Below are 19,667 nucleotides of genomic sequence, written 5' to 3'. Positions count from 1 at the left end.
TTTGGAGCCCTGTACCTCTGGGGAGACTCGGGGCTTAGACCCCGCCCCTGTGCCACCTTCAACCCAGCATCAAGAGAAAAACTCTTATTTTTAAAGAAAAACTCAGTTTTTTAAAGGAAATTCTTAGACCTTTGCAAAGAAGTCCAAAGGCTATTGTTTCAAGTTTACACTTAAGGTTAATGTTCCTTTTACTTATGTGGTTCAGGGCTTTGCATTGGATCAAAGCCCCTAATCAGAATTACAGTACCTGAGCATCCTACATTCCAATGTTCTAGGTTGAAAGTGACACTGTGTGTGATTGGCACTGATAATCTAGCATGTTATGGAACCAAGACTTGGAAACTGCCCTCTAATTTCAACCCTGCAGCTGAAGAAGGTCCACCTTCGGTCAACGCCGTTGCTAGTGTACCCGGCTCCCCATCAAGCTTATCTCTCCCTTGCTGTTTTTTCACTTGGCTCCTTTGTTGTGGGCACTCCTGAGCCTTAGCCAGATTTTAAACAGCTGGAGGTCAGAGACTGCCCTTTGTAACCCGAGTGGACCCAGTAAGGCGCTGGGCACCCAAGAATTCTAATGTGTTTACTGACTTCCCAAGTGTTTGGTAATCACCTTCTGAGTCTATCTTCCAAACAAGTTGTACGATTTGAGAAAGGTGCGGAGGTCACAGCTGGAGGGGAGCTGTCCTCCCGCTGAGATGTGTTGAGCTATTTTAGAGAGAGATGGGGCCTCCATCCCCCAGGTGCTGCAGTGGTGAGAATGTGGAAGACACTCTTGGTTGACTCGGCTTTTCTGAGTTCAGATGCCAACAGCCGCTAATGTTTAATGAGCACAGTGACCAGATTTTGTGCCAAGAAGCATTTGATAGGCGTGATTTCATTTCATCTTACAGCTCCCTGTGGGGCTCTGTTTTGTTTTGTTTTGTTTTTGGTCTTTTGTCTTTTTAGGGCCACACCCACGGCTTTTGGAGGTTCCCAGGCTAGGGGACTAGTCGGAGCTGCTGCTGGCCTACACCACAGCTCACAGCAACGCTGGATCCCCAACCCACTGAGCGAGACCAGGGATCAAACCCACAGCCTCATGGTTCCTAGTTGGATCCGTTAGCCACTGAGCCAGGACGGGAACTCTGGGCTCTGTTTTAACAGAGGGAAATAGGAAAGGTTAATGGACTCATCCATGGCAGATAGTCAAGCCACCTTCCTTGTTGTCATTGGATCCCAAGTCCGTTCCACGTTGTCTTGGCCAAAACTGGTGGCAGGGAAATGCTTTTGGAGCTCTGGTTTGAAACTGAGGCTCGGGCCAGAAATCCTGGATGGCTGACCTTGCGAAGAATCACTAGATAAAAGCGTGCACCTGGGAGGTTGCTTCTCTCCAGAAGTCCAAGGTGTGTCGTTTTCTCCAGCAGGAGCAAAGTGCTCGCCTTACACGTTGGGGTGTGGAAGGTGGGGTGGGGACGAGAAAGGGTGGGAGGGGCTGGGGTGACTAATAAGCTGCTGGCAGGAAAAGCATGAATTATAACATCGGGGGATGGAGTTGGTGCCCTTCCTACGATAAGTTGAGGCTGTTTTCCCTCTCGCGGGGAGGTGATGTGCTCTCTCTCACCCGAGCACTTTGCAGACTGTGGAGCCCGGCACAGGTGTCAGGTGGTGGCCCCTGTTAATAAATCAAGCGCTCGGAGGTTAGAAGTTTGGAGCTGTTCTCATGTTAGATGATCTCTCCACATGGGCAGAAATTTACTTTTCCCCAGTGAGCACCTGATAACTGAGAGATGAAATCATCCTTAATGTAAGAGTGGAGGTGTTGATTTTCAAATAGAATAGAGTCCTTAATAAATGAGAGCAGCATATATGTCTTACTTGTCTGGGGGGTGGAATATATATATGTATTTCATTTTATGGCCTGAACCGCAGCTGTGCTGGATCCTTAACCCACTGCACGGGGCTGGGACTCAAACCCGCACCTCTGCAGCCACCTGAGCCACTGTAGTCAGAGTCTTAACTCACAGCACCATGGTGGGAATGCCTAGTAGAAATGTGTTCTTTTGAACAAAGGCATGGAATGGAGTGAGATGGGGAGATATTCGGAACAGTTCTTAAAATCAAAACCATTGCTACCTTTTCTTTCTGTGCAACCTGCAGCGGTGACTCAGGGAAAGCAGAACACGGACAGGCTGGCTGAGAGTCTGCTGTTAAATTTTCACCTGGAGAGGCAGCCGGAGTTCAAGGGGAAGCGAGTTTGCTTTGAAATCAGTGAGACTTGGCCTTGAATTCTAGTCCCAACTAGATGTGTAATGCTGAGCAGTTTACTTAACCTCTCCAAGCTCTACTTCCTTCTATAAAATAAGAATGAGACCTACATGAGATAATGCATTTTTAAAATCCGGTGTCTGAATTGAGTCCGTATTTCATAAACACTAATTTTCTGTTAGTAGTTGTTACTTTCAGTTGACCTGCCTTTGCTAATATTGGTGTTCAGGGAGCAGAGGATTTGAACTCTGATAGTTTTTGTTTGTTTTTTTTTGTTTGTTTTTTGTTTTTTTTTTGGGTCTCGTCTTTTTAGGGCCACACTCATGGCATATGGAGACTCCAGGCTAGGGGTCTAATTGTAGTTACAGCTGCCGGCCTACACCACAGCCACAGCAATGCTAGATCTGAGCCACATCTGTGACCTCCACCACAGCTCACGGCAACACCGGATCCTTAACCCACTGAGCGTGGCCAGGGATCGAACACACAACCTCATGGTTCCCAGTCGGATTCGTTTCCGCTGCGCCATGGTGGGAACTCCATGAGCTCTCTGATGTTCTCATGGCCTCTGGGAGGTTGAAAGTTTGGGTTCTGCTGGGCAGTGTGTGGGAAGCTACCGCCCAGTCCTTACTCCTGTTCTGAGACCCAGCTCAGAGATCCTGGTCTGTGACCTGGGTCGGGCAGTATGTAAACTGCTCGGTCGAGTGTTCCTGCCAACTGTGGGCATGGGTGATTATGAGTCTGCTTTTTTCTTTGCTATTTAATTAATTAATTAATTTATTTATTTATTTATTGTCTTTTTAGGGCCACACCCGTGGCATAGCAACGTTCCCAGGTTAGGGGTCTAATTGGAGCTGCAGCTGCCGGCCTACACCACAGCCACAGCAACGCCAGATACAAGCTGCCAGATACGAGCTGCGTCTGCGGTCTACACCACAGCTCATGGCAACACCAGATCCTTAACCCACTGAGCAAGGCCAGGGATGGAACCCACAACCTCATGGTTCCTAGTTAGATTTGCTTCTGCTCCACTACAACAGGAACTCCTTCTGTTTTAGAATTTATACTATTAAGAGTTTGTGTAGATGGAGTTCCCATTGTGGCTCAGTGGTTAACGAATCTGACTAGGAACCATGAGGTTGCGGGTTCGATCCCTGGCCTCACTCAGTGGGTTGAAGATCTGGCATTGCCGTGAGCTGTGGTGTAGGTCGCAGATGTGGCTCGGATCCCGCGTTGCTGTGGCTGTGGTGAAGGCTGGCGGCTACACCTCTGACTAGACCCCTGGCCTGGGAACCTCCATGTGCCGCAGGTGCAGCCCTAAAAAAAGACAAAAAGCAAAAAAAAAAAAAAAAAAAAAAAAAAAAAGGTAGATGACACCATGAATGTGCTTCTCAATAAAATCCTAATTTTCTGTTTCCTCTTTCAATGGCACATTAAGATACAGTTCAGGGCACACATCAGAGTAAGGGTGCCTAACTGTGCAGGAGAGTAGGTAGTTAATCAGTAATGCCTTCTACCCTTTTGGGTTAGGTAGATATGAAATCATGCGTTTCCCCCGGTTTGATCCCTCCCCCCCCCCCCGCCTTTTTTGGCTACATCCGCAGCATATGAAGTTCCTGGGCCAGGGTTCGAATCCAAGCTGCAGCTGTGTCCTACACCACGGCTGTGGCAACACTGGACGGTGGGAACTCCTCCCGCAGTGTGATTTTCAGTGGAAAGGCACCTCTGTTAGGATAACCCCAAGTTCCCTCATCCGTTCAGCCAAGACTTGCAGAGACCTTGACATCTCAAGCACCTGTCGGGAGCTCTGTGGAGAGGATGCAGAAGGGAGGGACCTGGCGGGGAGGTGGATCAACCTGCTGGAGCTTGTACTAGAGCTTGCATTCGCCTTACCCTGTAAAGGTGTTACCATCAAGTGGCTTTCATCGAATGCTTTTGACTTTTTTCAAAATTTATTCACAGGTCACTGTTGCATTTCAATCGCATAGGGATCTGACATGGTAGGCAGGCTCGAAGAGTTTAAGTGGTTTGCTCCAGATCCCGGAGTTAATGATAAAACTGTCCTCTCAGCCTGGAATGAGTTTTCTCTCACTCCAACCCCCCTCCATCCAAACCTTATCCATCCTTTCATGTTCAGCTGAAACATCACCTCTTTTCAGACGAATCACCCAAGAAATTCATTGCCCTTTTTGTGCCCTCTCATCCTTTGTGAACCTCTGCGCCACGGTTCAGTGAAGGCCTCTCCTCCAGTTCATCCTTCTGTACTGGCTCAGCTGTGATGGACTCGGCCTTTCTCCTTTACCGTGAGCCCGGTTCAGCCCCGTCCGTAGAGGGGACGAGAGTCTTCCTGGCTGTGGTGGCAGCGCTTTCTTACGCTTGCTGCACGGTCTGTGATGCGGCTGTGATCACTGCACGAATGGTGGCATGTGTGGACCCCCAGCCAGGCATCCCAGGGCTCGCCGTCTCTTGGCGACTTTGCGGCTCCTGCCTGGGGCCTCTCATTGTACCCACACCCCAGGCCCCAGGCCCACTGCGGCGCCCAGCTCTCTCTGAACACCCAGCAGCCTCAGCTTTGCCTGCACCTCGGAGAATTGTCTCCTGCTGCTCACTTGTGTGAACCGGTTCCAGGGAACTTCTCTGCCGTTCAGTGGGCTGCAAACAGACCCTTACCGATGACATCTCAACTTCAGTTGTGTGGAGTGATCCCCCCCTCAAAGTTTGTCCTTCTTTGGGGACCCTCTCTCAGCCCACACTACCCCATAGAGTCTCTCTTTATGTCTTTATAGTTTTTCCCCATCATAGTTTAATAGCTTTTTTGGGTGTGTGTCTTTTTAGGGCCACACCTGCAGCACATGGAGGTTCCCAGGCTGGGGGTCCAATCGGAGCTGCAGCTGCTGGCCTACGCCAGAGCCACAGAAATGCCAGATCCGAGCCCATCTTTGCAGCCTCTGTCACAGCGTGCAGCAGTGCTGGCGTCCAGCAATGGGTTACACTGAGCGAGGCCAGGAAATCCTCACAGGTACTAGTTGGGTTCTTAACCCACTGAGCCACAGCGGGAACTCCCGGCTTTTTTTTTTTTTTCCTCACTGCACCCGTGGCATGCGGAAGTTCCTGGGCCAAGGATTGAACCCACGCCGCGGCTGTGGCATGCAGCTGCGGCAATGCCGGATCCTTCCCCCAATGTGCTGTGGTAACCTCCCGTGTTTTTTATGTTTACACTGCTGTTCACAGGATCGTGTGGCTTCTCTCTACTGATTAGACCTAGACTAACATGACCTCCAGAGCTGATTTCAGCCCCGGCGTTACATCACACATCTGTGTAAATTGTGTGATTCGCTCACACCAGAGGTCCGTGTGATCCTTCAGCATTATCTCTGTGCTTTGCAAATTACCAGCCATGAATGAATGATTGAGTTTGTGGCTGTTGCTTGTTGCTGTCAAGAGAATGGAGGATGGTTATAATGGGTATTTATTTGCCCTTTCTTGGAAAAACAGCCCAAAGTTCTGGCGTTATTACTAACGGGTTAACTTGGTGTTTCTGTGAAGTCCTGTAGCTGTTGAGGCAATTGCTTGTTGACCCCACCGTTGGAAACTCCATCTGAAGGCCTGTGGATAAAGTCTTCAGAATTGTGTAAACAGTAATTTACTGCTATCTATTTGTCTTCATTGACCTTTTAAAAACAAATTGCTTCAAAGCACAGCAAGCCTTATAACCAATGGTGCTTAAAAGTCACCTGTATTTCACTTTTCAGGCTCATCTGTCAGCGTCATCCTGCAGCGGCATGTTGGTCTGTTTGGTGGGAGGGGGTGAGGCTCGCCTTGATGCTCAGGTCGTCCACGTGCACTTGCCGAGCCTGTTCTCCTCTCACCAACCAGGAGCGTGGCAGGAGTGGGGCGAGGGAGCCCTGGGGTAGGGAGGGGACCCGTGCTCTCTTCGGCATCCTGAGCCGGCCAGGAGAGCAGCGGCCGGAAGACCAGGAATGCTGCCTGCACTTGGAGGATAGGCACTTTGAAGTTTGCTGGTGTCTTGGTTTTTTAATTCTTTGTGTGGCCCACCCACTGCATATGGAAGTTCCCGGGCTAGGGGTTGAATTGGAGCCACAGCTGTGACCTACACCACAGCCACAGCCACGCCAGCTCCTTAACCCACTGAGCGAGGCCAGGGATCAAACCCACATCCTCCTGGACACTATGTCGTGTTCTTAACCTGCTGAGCCACAGTGGGAACTCCCTGGGAAAGAGTCTGCTGGTGGACCCTCTAAGAGGGGCTGACTTCAGCTCCTGGGTGTTTGCATTTGCCTTCCTTTGCCCAAGCCTGGTCTTCTCCATCAGGATTTGTCATTGCCCGATTCTTTGCACCCCTCCCCCACTTGCACCCACCCAGGTGGCCTTTTCACACTATAGCAAAATCTCCCTCTCCTTTGTGAAAACAGAGGATGCTTTAAACCCCCCAGTTTGAGGCGTTCCTGTCGTGGCTCAGCAGAAACGAATCTGACTTGCATCCATGAGAACGAAGGTTCGATCCCTGGCCTCAGCAGAAACGAATCTGACTTGCATCCATGAGGACGCAGGTTTGATCCCTGGCCTCGCTCAGTGGGTTAAGAATCCGGCATCGCCGTGAGTTGCAGTGTAGGTCACAGACTTGATTCGGATCTGGCATTGTAGCTGAGATGCAGGGAGGCAGCTGCAGCTCCGATTCAACGCCTAGCCTGGGAACCTACATATGCTGCAGGTGTGGCCCTAAAAAAAAAAAAAAAGACCCCCCGACAAGTAAAAAGAATCCCCAGTTTGATAAAGCAGAGGAGAATAATTTGTATGAACAAAATTTCGTTGTGTCTTTTCAAAAGGATTCAGGCCTGGTCTCCTTTGAATCAGGGAATGAGTGTGTGTTTTTGTTTGAAATCTAGTCAAAAGACTGTTTGTGGTGGGTGTGCTTCTTAACCTCCTCAACTCCCCGAGGTGCCATTCCTGTAATAAGAGAGTGCCTTGATAATCTGGGAAATACATGCAGCATCTTCGGAATAAGTGCAGTATCTTACACTTGAGCAAATGCTCAGCACCTGCTGTAGGCAGAGCACTGCTGTACATGCAGCGTCTTTGGAATAAATGCGGTATCTTACACTTCAGCACATGCTCAGCACCCGCTGTATGCAGAGTGCTGCATGCTAACTTGGACACCGATGTGGGTATTCCTTGCGCCTCCCCGATCCTTTCTCAGACTCTTAAGCTCGTTACCGTTCTGACTGGCCCCTTTCACTTCCACGTGAAACTTCGTTTTTTTTCCCCACCAGGTAAAAGTTGTTACTTCCCAGACCTCTATCCCTGCCTTGCTGCCTTCTTTTTTTTTTTAAAGTTTTTGTTTTTTATTTATTTATTTATTTTCTTTTCTAGGGCTGCTCCTGCCACATATGGAGGCTCCCAGGCTAGGGTCTAGGGGGTCTAATCAGAGCTGTAGCTGCCAGCGTACACCATAGCCATAGCAACGTGGGATCTGAGCTGCGTCTGCGACCTACACCACAGCTCATGGCAATGCTGGATCCTTAACCCACTGAGCAAGGCCAGGGATCAAACCCGCAACCTCATGGTTCCTAGTCGGATTCATTAACCACTGTGCCACAACAGGAACTTCCCTTGCTGCCTTCTTACCCCACACATTTTCTCTGCACAGTCTCGGCTTCACCCCGCACCCCCCCTCCCCCCCCTCCCACCTGTGAGTCCCACAGCTGGATTTCTAACAGCTGCTTCCAGAGTGCCTTTGCTTCTTCCCACTGCGTATTCCTCTGTGCCTGAGGGCGAGGAGGTGCCCTCAGCTTGCTTGTTCCTCAACAGGAGAAACTTCATTATGTTAGGAGGTTTCTTTGATGTTCATTTGCTCTTCTACTTAAAAAACTTCCAGGGCTTCATTGTAAATCAACTGTAATATATATACATATACATATATATGTATATGTATATATATATATATATATTTTTTTTTTTTAAAGCAAGGAGTTCCCGTCTTGGCTCAGTGGAAACAAATCTGAGTGGTATCCATGAGGATGTGGGTTCGATCCCTGGCCTTGCTCAGTGGGTTAAGGATCTGGTATTACCGTGAGCTGTGGTGTATGTCGGTTGCAGATGTGGCTCGGATCTGGCGTGGCTGTGGCAATGGCTGTGGCATAGGCCTGCGGCTGCTGCTCTGATTCCACCCCTAGCTGGGACTCTCCATCTGATATGGGTGTGGCCCTAAAAAGACCAAAAAAAGAAAAAAGGAAAGAACTTCCAGGGCTTGGAATTCTCTCCTGGCCCAGCAGGATTAAGGATCTGGCATTGTCACTGCAGCAGCTCAGGTCACTGCTGGGGTGTGGGTTCCATCTCTGGCCTGGGAACTTCCACGTGCCCTGGGCACAGTCAAAAACAAAAACAAACTTCCAGGGCTCCCTGTCACTTACAATTTAGAGACATTCAAACCCTCTGCCCCTGGGTCTTTAGCCTTATCTTCAAGTCTTGTGTCCCATCACCAACCCTCCCAGCAGCCCTGGTGCCTAGCTCTACAGAAGTTCCCACAATCCATACAGGCCTTTGGGTTTCAAATACGATGCCTTGGCGTATGCTAGGCCTCCTCCCGTCCCTGCTTCCTTCCTTCATTCGTTCATTCATTCATCTGTCTCTAAGTGCTCTCAGGGAAGTACAGAGCTTTATCGGGAAAGGCACCCAAATGTAGATTTAGGGAACGTTCAGGAAAGACTCCTTGGAGGGAGTGGTGGTTCGGCAGAACATTAAGGTATGTTGAGGAGTTGGTCAGTTGAAAAAATTGGGTGGTGGAAAGAGGAGAGGAGAAATGTATTCCAGGTAAAAAGAAACATACTTCTGAAGATGTGGGTGAAAAACAGAGGGCCCTTTTGAGGAACTGAGTGAACTTAATTACAGCTGGAGCAGAGAGCGCCAGACCAGGCAACCATCTGCGGGCCATGCTGAGAACGTTGATTTTGTATTTAGGGGAATGAGAAGCCAGCAAAGAATTTTAGGTAGATTAATGGTTGATGTGCTTGTATTTATTTTGCTTATTTTGTTTATTTATTTATTTTTTTGTCTTTTGTCTTTCAAGGGCTGCACCCGTGGCATATGGAGGTTCCCAGGCTAGGGGTCCAATTGGAGGTGTAGCTGCCGGCCTACACCACAGCCACAGCAACGCCCAATCCTTAACCCACTGAGCAAGGCCAGGGATCGAACCCGCAACCTCATGGTTCCTCGTCGGATTCGTTGCTGCTGGGCCACGACGGGAACTCTAGATGTGCTTTTAAAAGGTCACTTGTCAAATGGGGAATGCGGTTTAGAAGGACAGAAATGGAAGCCCCGAAACCAGTTGAGGGCCAACTAAGTAGTCCACAGGAGAGCTGGATAGAACTGAATGGATTCTGGACAATGGAGGAATAGAAAGAAAAAAAAAATTTGTAGGTAGGTTGGATGAAAAGGATATGTAAAAGAGAAGGATCAAGAACAATTGCTGGGGAGTTCCCGTCGTGGTGCAGTGTTTAACGAATCCGACTAGGAACCATGAGGTTGCGGGTTCGATCCCTGGCCTTGCTCAGTGGGTTAAGGATCCGGTGTTGCCGTGAGCTGTGGTGTAGGTTGCAGACACGGCTCGGATCCCGCGTTGCTGTGGCTCTGGCGTAGGCTGGTGGCTACAGCTCCGATTGAACCCCTAGCCTGGGAACCTCCATATGCTGCGGGAGCGGCTCAAGAAATGGCAAAAAGACAAAAAAAAAAAAAAAACAAAAACAAAAGAACAATTGCCAGGAGTTCCCACTGAGGCTCAGGAGAATCGAATCTGACTAGTATCCATGAGGACATGGATTTGATCCCTGGCCTCTCTCAGTGGGTTAACAATCCAGTGTTGCCATGAGCTGTGGTGTAAGTCACAGACAAGGCTTGGATCCTGCTTTCCTGTGCCTGTGCCTGTGGCTGTGGCCAGCAGCTGCAGCTCCAGTTCAACCCCTAGCCTGGGAACCTCCAATATGCTGCAGGTGCAGCCCCAAAAAGACCGAAAGAAAAAAGAAAAAAAGAATTCCCAGCCATTTGGTGTTGCTGTGATTTGGAGATACTGTGATAAAGATGAGGAAGGCAGAAGGCACGACACCTTCTTTGAAGGAGAGTCTGGTTTGGGATGCCTGGGAAAATCCTTGCAGGTGAAGATGTTAGGTGGGCCGTTGCTTATCTGAGAATAGAGCTCATTGGGGAAAGGCTGGGTTCAAGATACACGTTTGTTCAGTAGAAGCTGAATCAGTGGTATAGGAGATTTTCCAAGGAGTGTAAAGAGGAGGAGAATGCCTGCTAACAGGAAACTAAGGAGCAAGGAGGCTCAAGGAGATTGAGAGAGTACCGCCAGAAAAGTGGGAGGAAGACCAGGAGAATGTTATCTCGGGGGCTGAGAGAAGAGAGCATAGGAAGGAAGTGTTCAGAGCCTCCGGGGCTGTTCAGCTACTGGTTCAGTCACCGCTTCTGTGCTGTTTCCCTTCTCTCAAGCCATGATGGACACTTACCGCTCAAAGATCTTTTCTTACGGCATCTGTTTCCCAAATAGCTTCTATGTTTATCTTCCTTTACAAGATTCTATCATTGGACAGCTGACGAGGAGCTGACATCTTTGTGTCTCCAATGGCTGACAGTGTACCTAGTCTTAGAAGACGGATAATCCGTTAGTTGAGTAATTTATTTATTTATTTATTTATTATTTATTATTTTTTTTTGGTCTTTTTGCCATTTCTTGGGCCACTCCTGTGGCATATGGAGGTTCCCAGGCTAGGGATCTAATCGGAGCTGAGCTGCCAGCCTACGCCAGAGCCACAGCAACGTGGGATCCAAGCCGCGTCTGCAGCCCACACCACAGCTCACACGGCAATGCCGGATCGTTAACCCACTGAGCAAGGCCAGGGACCGAACCCGCAACCTCATGGTTCCTAGTCGGATTCGTTAACCACTGCGCCACGACGGGAACTCCTAGTTGAGTAATTTAAAGATGAGCGAGAATTGCCCTCTACCCTCTTCGTGATGTGACTGATGTTTGTCTTTCTGGATTAAGGATGTGCTTTGAAATAAATCACCCTTCCTTCATAGCCCGTAGTAGAACTTTCTAGACTCGCAGTGGCAGATGTGTGACATTTTCTGAAGGTCTTTGCCCATCCCAAGAACTACACTTTTTTTAAATTGAAGTGTAGTTGATTTATCATGTTAGTTTCAGATGCGCAACATAGCGATTCAATATTTGTATAGGTTATACTCCATTTGGAGTTATTACAACACAATAGCTATGTTTCCCTGTGCTGTATATACAGTATCTTTGTTGCTGATGTATTTTATACACAGTGGTTTGTGTCTTTTAACCCCCTACCCCTGTTTTGTGCCTCCCCTCCCCCGCCCCCTTGTGCTCCCTAGGGGTGACGACTAGTTTGTTTTCTGTATTGATTGGTCTCTGTCTGTTTTGTTACATACAGTTGTTTGATTGTTTCGATTCTATATACAAGTGATCACATAGAGTATTTGTCTTAAGAACAGTGCTTTTGTGACCTTACATGGGAGGCTTACACGAGGGGACTATGGGAAATGGCAACTCTTGTAAAAATAAGCGAGTCCGTGGGTGGTAGGTAAGCTTGAGGGAAAAGATTTACGAGCAACATCCTGTTCTGCCATCACTGCTGGGGACACAAGAGGGGGAGAAACGGCTGTATAAATCACGAAGGCAGCTCAGGAAATAAAGTCTGCCCTGGAGGGTCTCCACGGGACCCTTCAGGGATGTCTTTTGCATCACACATGGATGAAGGAGAATGGATAGGTGTACGTCTGTGTGGGGGTTCGTCTGGGTTGAGGTAATCCATCTTTCAGAAGAGGGAAGAAGGAGCAGAAGACAGAGAGATGGCGCAAGGGCCCCAGAAGCATCTCTGGCTTGATCAGTGCTTGCTGAATTGTGCAGAGCCGAAGCGAGAGAAGGGGCCATTTGGTAGAGAGCAGAAGGTCATGTTCATTGGCCTCGGGTCTCGTGTGGTGCCTTCTGCACGGGGTGCCTCCCTGTTCCTTCGTTAATGTGCATTGGCTTCTGCGCTGGTTCTGGGTGTGTAGGTGAGAACCTCAGGTCTTGGCCAGAGGGTGAGTTATTTGGCCTGGGATTTTATTGGGTGGGGGGAAGGTGGGGGAGAGTCTTTTTCAAATGAAAGCCTCTTGAATCAGTCCATTCATAGGGGATGGAATTCTTCCTTAGGCATACCTACAAAATAGAAAATTAAGTAGCTATTAAAAAGATGAGATAATGTGTATCAACATAGCACGGTATAGTATATAAATGATGGAATAGAATGAAAAGTATGGGCTCCTTTTAAGAGTAGGAATATAGAGCTCCATCTAGACAAACATGTATTAAAATGGGTCTGCTACTGTGTGGCACAAGATAATGTACTCAATACTGTGTAATACTCTCCATGGGAAAAGAATCTGAAAAAGACACACACATAAACACATAGAACTGATTTACTTTGCTGTGCACCTGAAACTAACACGACTTTGTAAGTAAACTATACTCCAGTAAAATTTATTAATAAAAAAATGTGGAGTTCCTGTTGTGGCTCAGTGGGTTAAGGACCCAACATTGTCTCTTGTGAAGATGCAGGTTTGATCCCTGGCCTTGCTCAGTGGGTTAAGGATCCACATTGTAGAAAGCTACAGCGTAGGTTGCAGGTGTGGCTCGGGTCTGGTATTGCTGTGGCTGTAGTGTAAGCCTCAGCTGCAGTTGCTGCTATTCCATCCCTACCTCGGGAACTTTCAGGTGCCGCAGACTGCAAAAAGAAACAGAACAAAACAAAAAAACAGGGGCTGAAAGGACACGTCCTAACTCTTGCAATATTCATTTTCTTGGGAATGGAATTATTCAGATTGCTTAGCAGAATGGCTTTTTTAAAAAAGTATGTACTTAAGGGTAATCGTTTTTTCCATGCTGTGCATGTATGTATTTTATCGTTAGGTTTATGATGTTAAGATGAATGTTTTTTGAAATATTATTCGAAGAAAGTGAAGGAATGGTCCCTTGTTCTGCCACTTCCTTCAGAAAATCAAAATAGTGTGCATTCACTTATTCAGCCAAAAATGCCAGGCATTGGTCTATGCAGTGAGGATATAGTTGCAGATAAAGCCAACGTGATTTTGGAGTTCCTGTCATGGCTCAGTGGGTCATGAATCTGACTAGGAACCATGAGGTTGCAGGTTCGATCCCTGGCCTTGCCCAGTGGGTTAAGGGTTCGGCGTTTGCCGTGAGCTGTGGTGTAGGTTGCAGACGTGGCTGGGATCCTGCGTTGCTATGGTTGTGGTGTAGGCCGGTGGCTATAGCTCCAATTCGACCCCTAGCCTGGGAACCTCCATATGCCGCAGGAGAGGCCCAAGAAAATGGCAAAAAGACAAAAAAACAAAACAAAAAACCCAATGTGATTCTACTTTCCTGTCCAGTGTTAGGCAAAGAGTACACGTGTGACAGCGAGAGTTATAAAGCAGGACTGGTGGGGGGTACACAATGCTCTCTGATAAGGTAATATTTGAGCAGAGACCTGAAGGAGATGACTGGAGCTGGGGGAGAGGGAAACCTCAGGCAGAGGGAGTAGGTGCAAAGGCCCTGGGGCAGTCTGCAGTCCATGAGGCAGCCAGTGAGCAGGGGTGAGCCAGGAGGGTGGCTGGATGAGACCTGAAAGAACTAGCAGGAAGCCAGATTATAGGGCCTTGTAGGCCACTGGGAAGTTGATGGTGTGAGATGGAAAGCCATGGAGGGTTTTGACCAGAGGAGTAGCATGAAGCATCTACATTGTGGTGGGCAGGAGCCGAAGCCCACTTTAGGGGAAACTGTCCCTGCCGTGGACAGAAGTATCCTTCCCTCTTATTTCACAAACAGAGAAAGTCAAAGGTGTGGTACAGGAACACAGAGCATTACCAGGTCCAGACTTTTCCCAGTTGTCACTTCAGCCCTCTGTCACACAGATAAAAGTGTCCAGTCTGGGTATTTCCCTTCTCTCGCATGTTATTAGCGCATGGTATAGTTTAAAATTTTTCTTTTATTAAAGTATGGTTGATTTACAGTGTTGTGTTAATTTCTGCTGTAGAGCGAAGTGATCTAGTTATGTATGTGTGTGCGCTTTTTTAGATTCTGTTCCATTTTGGTTTATCACAGAATATTGCATATAGTTCCCTGTGCTCCACAGTAGGACTTTGCTGTTTATCCATTCTATGTACAATAGCTTAACCTCGGTAGAGCATGCTTTTTAAAAAATTTTATTGGGATATAGTTGGTGTACAATGCTGTACTAGTTTCAGGTATACAGCAAAGTGAATCAGTTATATATATATATATTTATTTTATCTACACAAATATATACGTATACACACATGCAGATATCCATTCTTTTTTCCCTTGGAGGTTATTACAGAATATTGAGTAGCTTTTCCAGTGCTATACAGTAAGTCCTCGTTAGTGATCTTTGGAGCGTGCCATTTTTAATAGTTAGATCTGTGATTAATTATTGTGACAGCCCATGATGCTGTATAGAATGTCCAGGGGCTCTGGCCTCAGCCCTCTTCTTACGTGAAGCTGATGTTTCTGATCTCTGGCATTTGCTAAAATTCTGGGTCAGAATGTGCGTTAGAGTCACTTTTTCCACCACAGGGTTGGGGGTGCACCCTACACCCAGTTCTTGTGTTGCCCACAGGTATTGAGCAATAGTTCAGCTCACCTGGGAACTACCTGTACCTTGGATATGCATCTATGTTCAGGGTCCCCGTGTCTCATATAAGGCTGGAAAGTGGAAGGGGTCCCTTCCTCAAAAGCGTGCCAAGGGTCTGCTGTATGCAAAGCCCTGCGCCGTGTTCTTTGAGAGCAATAATATAAATAGCAATACTGCGTCTTTCAAGAGTTGACAGTCTTTTGGGTACAATAGCACAAGCACTGATGTTATTACGGCATCGTGAGGGTGACACAGAAGCACAAATGGGGTGGAGGTGGGTTATGGGGGGAGATTGTGGGATAGGCTTGAGGTTATAAAGAAAAGAGTGAGTCTGCCCTTGGACTCTGGGTGTTTAAGTTTGGAGAGAAGCAGAAAAGACATTTCGTGCGTAGCAGACAGCCAGAGGAGAGGCGTGGAAGGTCTGTTACAGCCGGATTAACGTGTTCTCAAGAGGAGAGAAAGAGGGAGGCGCTGGGTGTGGGGAGATCTTTCCATCTAAACTTTGTCCTGTCACAATTCAGTGCTGTAGCCACTGGCCACATGTGGCTCTTGAGCCCGTGACATGTGGCTGGTAAGTCCTTGCTGGTGATCTTTGGACCCTGCTGTTTTTAATAGTTAGATCTGTGATGACTTATTGTGACCTGTGATCATTACTGAATTGAGATGTCCTGGAAACGAACATGACCCAAGTTCCAAAGACTTGGTCTGGGGAACCACGTGAAAAGATCACATCAGTAACTTTATAGTGATTGCAAGATAAACAGCGAAAACACCTTTTGGAAATGTTTGGTTTTGAGCGAAATATCGTTACAGTTGACCGCACTGGTGTCTTTTTACCATTTTGATGTGGCTACTGGCAGAGTTAATATGACTCTTTGGAGCCATCATTATTATACCTCTTAGTCATAGCTGATCTGAGCTGGGCGGGGAGCCCTGCAAGAGGGAGTGAAAACAGGGCGACTGGAAGGAGGGGAAGGGGAAGAAGAAAACTGGGGCCGGTGAAGGGCTGGCCTTTCCACTGGCTGCTTTGGGAGGTCGGTGACACCACTAAGGCTGCTGGCCTTGATGTCGCAATGGACTTGAAGGCGTGCGCCCCTGCACGGAGGCGTCGGAGGGCGGAGGACAATGGTTTCATTTTGGTCCTGTTAATCACAGGCTGTGCTGTGGGGAGGTTAACTTGGCAGCAAAATGAGGAGCTGGCAGAGGCCGGAGGCGGGGAGACCAGTTAGGTTGGGTCCCATGCCCGTCACACCTGGTTGCTGCAGCCTCTCAGAGGGGGGCAGGGTGAGAGCGCCATGCAGTGTAGAAATAATCTGCGGAGTTGTTCAGATCGTGCTGGATTTCATTTTGTTTTATTTTATATGTTTTTTTGCTTTTTAGGGCCACACCCGTGGCATATGGAAGTTCCCAGGCTAGGGGTCGAATCAGAGCTGCAGCTGCCAGCCTACACCACAGCCACAGAAATGCCAGATCTGAGCTGCGTCTGTGACCTACACCATAGCTCATGGCAACACCGGATCTTTAACCCACTGAGCAACGCCAGGGATCGAACCTGCATCCTCTGGATCCTAATCGGGTTTGTTAACCACTGAGCCACGAAGGGAACTCCTGTCATGCTGAATTTTACATTGGGCTTCCCAAATCTATCTCAAAAAGAAAAAAATCCCTGTTTTTAAATTACCACACTCTTTATAGTAGGGGAAAAAAAAGACGTGCAAATTGTGGAAGGCCCCCCCCCCCCCAGTTTTAATGCACATATTTAGACTAGTATAGCAACTTCCCTTTTTTCCTTATTATTTCTGGAAGCAGATTGATTTCATAAAGAGATTAGAAGGATCCTAATAACAGATTTGCTTGGCTTTATTTCCTAGAATCTGAATGGTGACTGAGAAAGTTTGTATTATGAAAGCTCTCCCCGTCCCGCTTTTAAAGTTTTTTCATTCACTCATTGAACAAGTATTTACTGAACATTTACTGTGTCTTATGGTACGTTCAAGTCTGCTGTCTCAAAGATGATCTGGATATAGGGAGTTGCTGTCTGTCTAACCGGGGAGATAGACACACAGAGAAGTTACCAAAGTGTGTGATCACTGCCCTAACGCAAGTGTCAGTGAAGTGTCACAGGCTTGTGAAAGGAGGTGACATGTTCTGGGTAAGATCTTTCTGCTGAGAACTGTGGTTGTCCTGATTCATTTTTGCTTTCTTTGGGGGGGCTTTGGAGTCCTAACCATTTTTAAAATTATTTTTTATTTTTTCCTCTTTAGGGCCATAGCAGTGGCATGTGAATGTTCCCAGGCTAGGGGTTGAATCAGAGCTGCCAGACCTGAGCTGTGTCTGTGACCTACACCATAGCTCATGGCAACACTGGATCTTTAACCCACTGAGCAAGGCCAGGGATTGAACCTGCATCCTCATGGATGCTAGTCCGGATCCACAGCCGCAGCACTGCGGGATCTGAGCCTCGTCTGCAACCTACACCACAGCTCACGGCAACGATGGATCCTTAACCCACTGAGCGGGGCCAGGGATCGAACCCGAGTCCTCAGGGATGCTCGTCAAGTTTGTTACCACTGAGCCACTGTGGGAACCTCTGGTGTCATAACCATCTTGCCTGAAGAACGGCTGTAGCAGAATTCAACTTTGTCTTAGGAAAACTTCAGCATTCTTAAAAGTGCAGGGGTTTATATTAAACCGTCTCCTTCTTGTGGCGGTTCCACCATTGTCATTTTGGTTACTATGAAGTTGCTTTTTTTCTGAGTGCAGATGAAGGGATTAGACGGGAAATGCCATCAAGAATTGCTAACTTGTGATTTCCTGAAAGGCTGGTATTTCTTCTAATTAACAGTATTCATATCAAATATCTTAAGGCTAACAATGTGAAACCACAGGAAAGCATTTCAAGTTCACTTAAAAGAAGAGGCAGGATGTAATGTTTTGGTCACATGGGTTAAATTCAGAAAAGAACTTTGTGGACTGGCTGAAGAAGGGGTCGTGACACAAAGGATCCCTTGTCACTTTGTGGTGGAGGCCAGGCTGCTGTCCTGTACGGCCTCTGAGTCCACGCCCTCTTTCTCTGTCTGCTGGTGAAGGCTGTTGACTGTCCTGCCTGGCTTTTCCAGCAGCTCCAGTTCCTCGTGCCCCCAGCTCACCGCTGCCTCCTCCATCTCCCACAGCTGCTAGAAGGATCTTTCTAAAACCGTGACTGCTTAAAAAACTTGCTAGATCATTGCTGCCTAAAGAAGAGTCTTGCCGGCGTCTGCAGGCTGCCGAGCACTCACTGCTTTCGTGCTTTCTGTGCGTTTCTCTTGGGCTCCTACTTCTTCACTGTTCCCCCCCGCCAAAGTCACTTCTTGGTCCCAGACCTGGAAGGGTCTTCCTACACGGCTTTGTTTTCCTGGGGAGACCTGTTTATCCTACGTTAACCTTTCTTTGGTTTTAGTTCAACAAATGTTTATGGAAGGCTTCCGGTGTGCTGCGTGCTGGGGATATAGAACTCATTAAGACAGTTTTGTCTGGATTGCCCTTGTGGTGCAGTGGGTTAAGGATCCAGTGTTGTCACTGCAGTGGCTCAGGTCGCTGCTATGGCGTGGGTTTGATCCCTGGCCTGGGAACTTCCACCTGCCCCAGGAGCAGCCAAAAAAAAAAAAAAAAAAAAGGCAGTGTTTTGTTTTTTTTTTTCCAAGGATGTAATAGTAATAGTGTGAGGAGGCAGATGTACAAATATTTATTAATAAACCCTATGTCCTAGCATTAGGTGTTGAAAATATACTGATAGAACAGTTACAGGTCCTGTCCCCACAAAGCTTATGTTTTAGTGGGGGAGACAAATTCAATTTTAAAAATTGATCTGTGAGAAGTTCCCTTGTGCCACAGCAGGATCCATTGTGGTCACTGCTCGGGTTCAATCCCTGCCCCTGGAACTTCCACACGCCGTGGGTATGGCCAAAAAAATTCCTCCGTGAGGAATTCTCTGGGGCAGGGGTACCTTTGGTCTGAGAAAGCAAGTCACTCAGGTGGGTAGGAAAATCCATTTTTTTCCCCCTTTGGCTGTGCCCTCAACACGGGAGGGATCGAACCCACACCACAGCCGTGACAACACTGAATCCTTAACCACAAGGCCACCCAGGAACTCTGGAAAATCAATTTTAAGTAAAATAAAGGAGAGTCAGGATTGGCCTCTCTGAGGAGGTGACATTTCTTAAAAAGACATTGAAACCAGTCATTACAGTAAAGCATTATCGTAGGGTAAGTACAGAAGACCTGTGTGTAGAAGTGTAAGTGCAAAAGAATAGTTGTGATTCAGCGATGAGCTCAGTGATGGAGGAATGCAGCCACCGGTACTTTGATCCTGGGAGGGGCTCACCACGCTTTTTTTGCCACCTGGTGGGAAGGTTTGGTGACGGGTGGCTGAAGGGCTTTCCACACAGAAGCACAGAGGTTTGAAAACATTCAAGGTGTGTTCACAGAATTTTTGTTGTTGTTGTTGTTGTCTTTTTTGCCTTTTCTTGAGCCGCTCCCGCAGCATATGGAGGTTCCCAGGCTAGGGGTCGAATCAGAGTTGGAGCTGCCAGCCTACGCCACAGCCACAGCAACACGGGATCCGAGCCGTGTCTGCAACCTACACCACAGCTCACGGCAACACCGGATCCTTACCCCACTGAGCAAGGCCAGGAATCGAACCCGCAACCTCATGGT

General features: G+C 47.8%; 1 protein-coding gene and 1 long non-coding RNA gene across 19 annotated transcripts in view; one reads left to right on the top strand and one right to left on the bottom strand.

Moving 5' to 3' along the window:
- Positions 1–19,667, top strand: part of AFF1 (ALF transcription elongation factor 1) — a 195,997-nt gene that overhangs the window by 23,926 nt on the left and 152,404 nt on the right. The gene's annotated exons all lie outside the window — the stretch shown is intronic.
- On the bottom strand, positions 7,050–18,627 carry LOC146401087 (uncharacterized). Its single transcript, XR_014813495.1, has 3 exons — positions 17,445–18,627; positions 13,621–16,462; positions 7,050–7,637 (listed from the first exon to the last, which is right to left on the bottom strand). It is a non-coding gene; the product is annotated as an uncharacterized LOC146401087 (long non-coding RNA).

Source organism: Sus scrofa, chromosome 8 (assembly GCF_054392235.1).
Source record: "Sus scrofa isolate SSC_HxYL_T2T_F1_AM1 chromosome 8, Sscrofa_HxYL_maternal_Yorkshire_Landrace_v2.0, whole genome shotgun sequence".
NCBI lineage: Eukaryota > Metazoa > Chordata > Mammalia > Artiodactyla > Suidae > Sus > Sus scrofa.
Note: the sequence above shows the minus strand (reverse complement) of the source record. Positions and strands in the feature narration are given on the sequence as shown.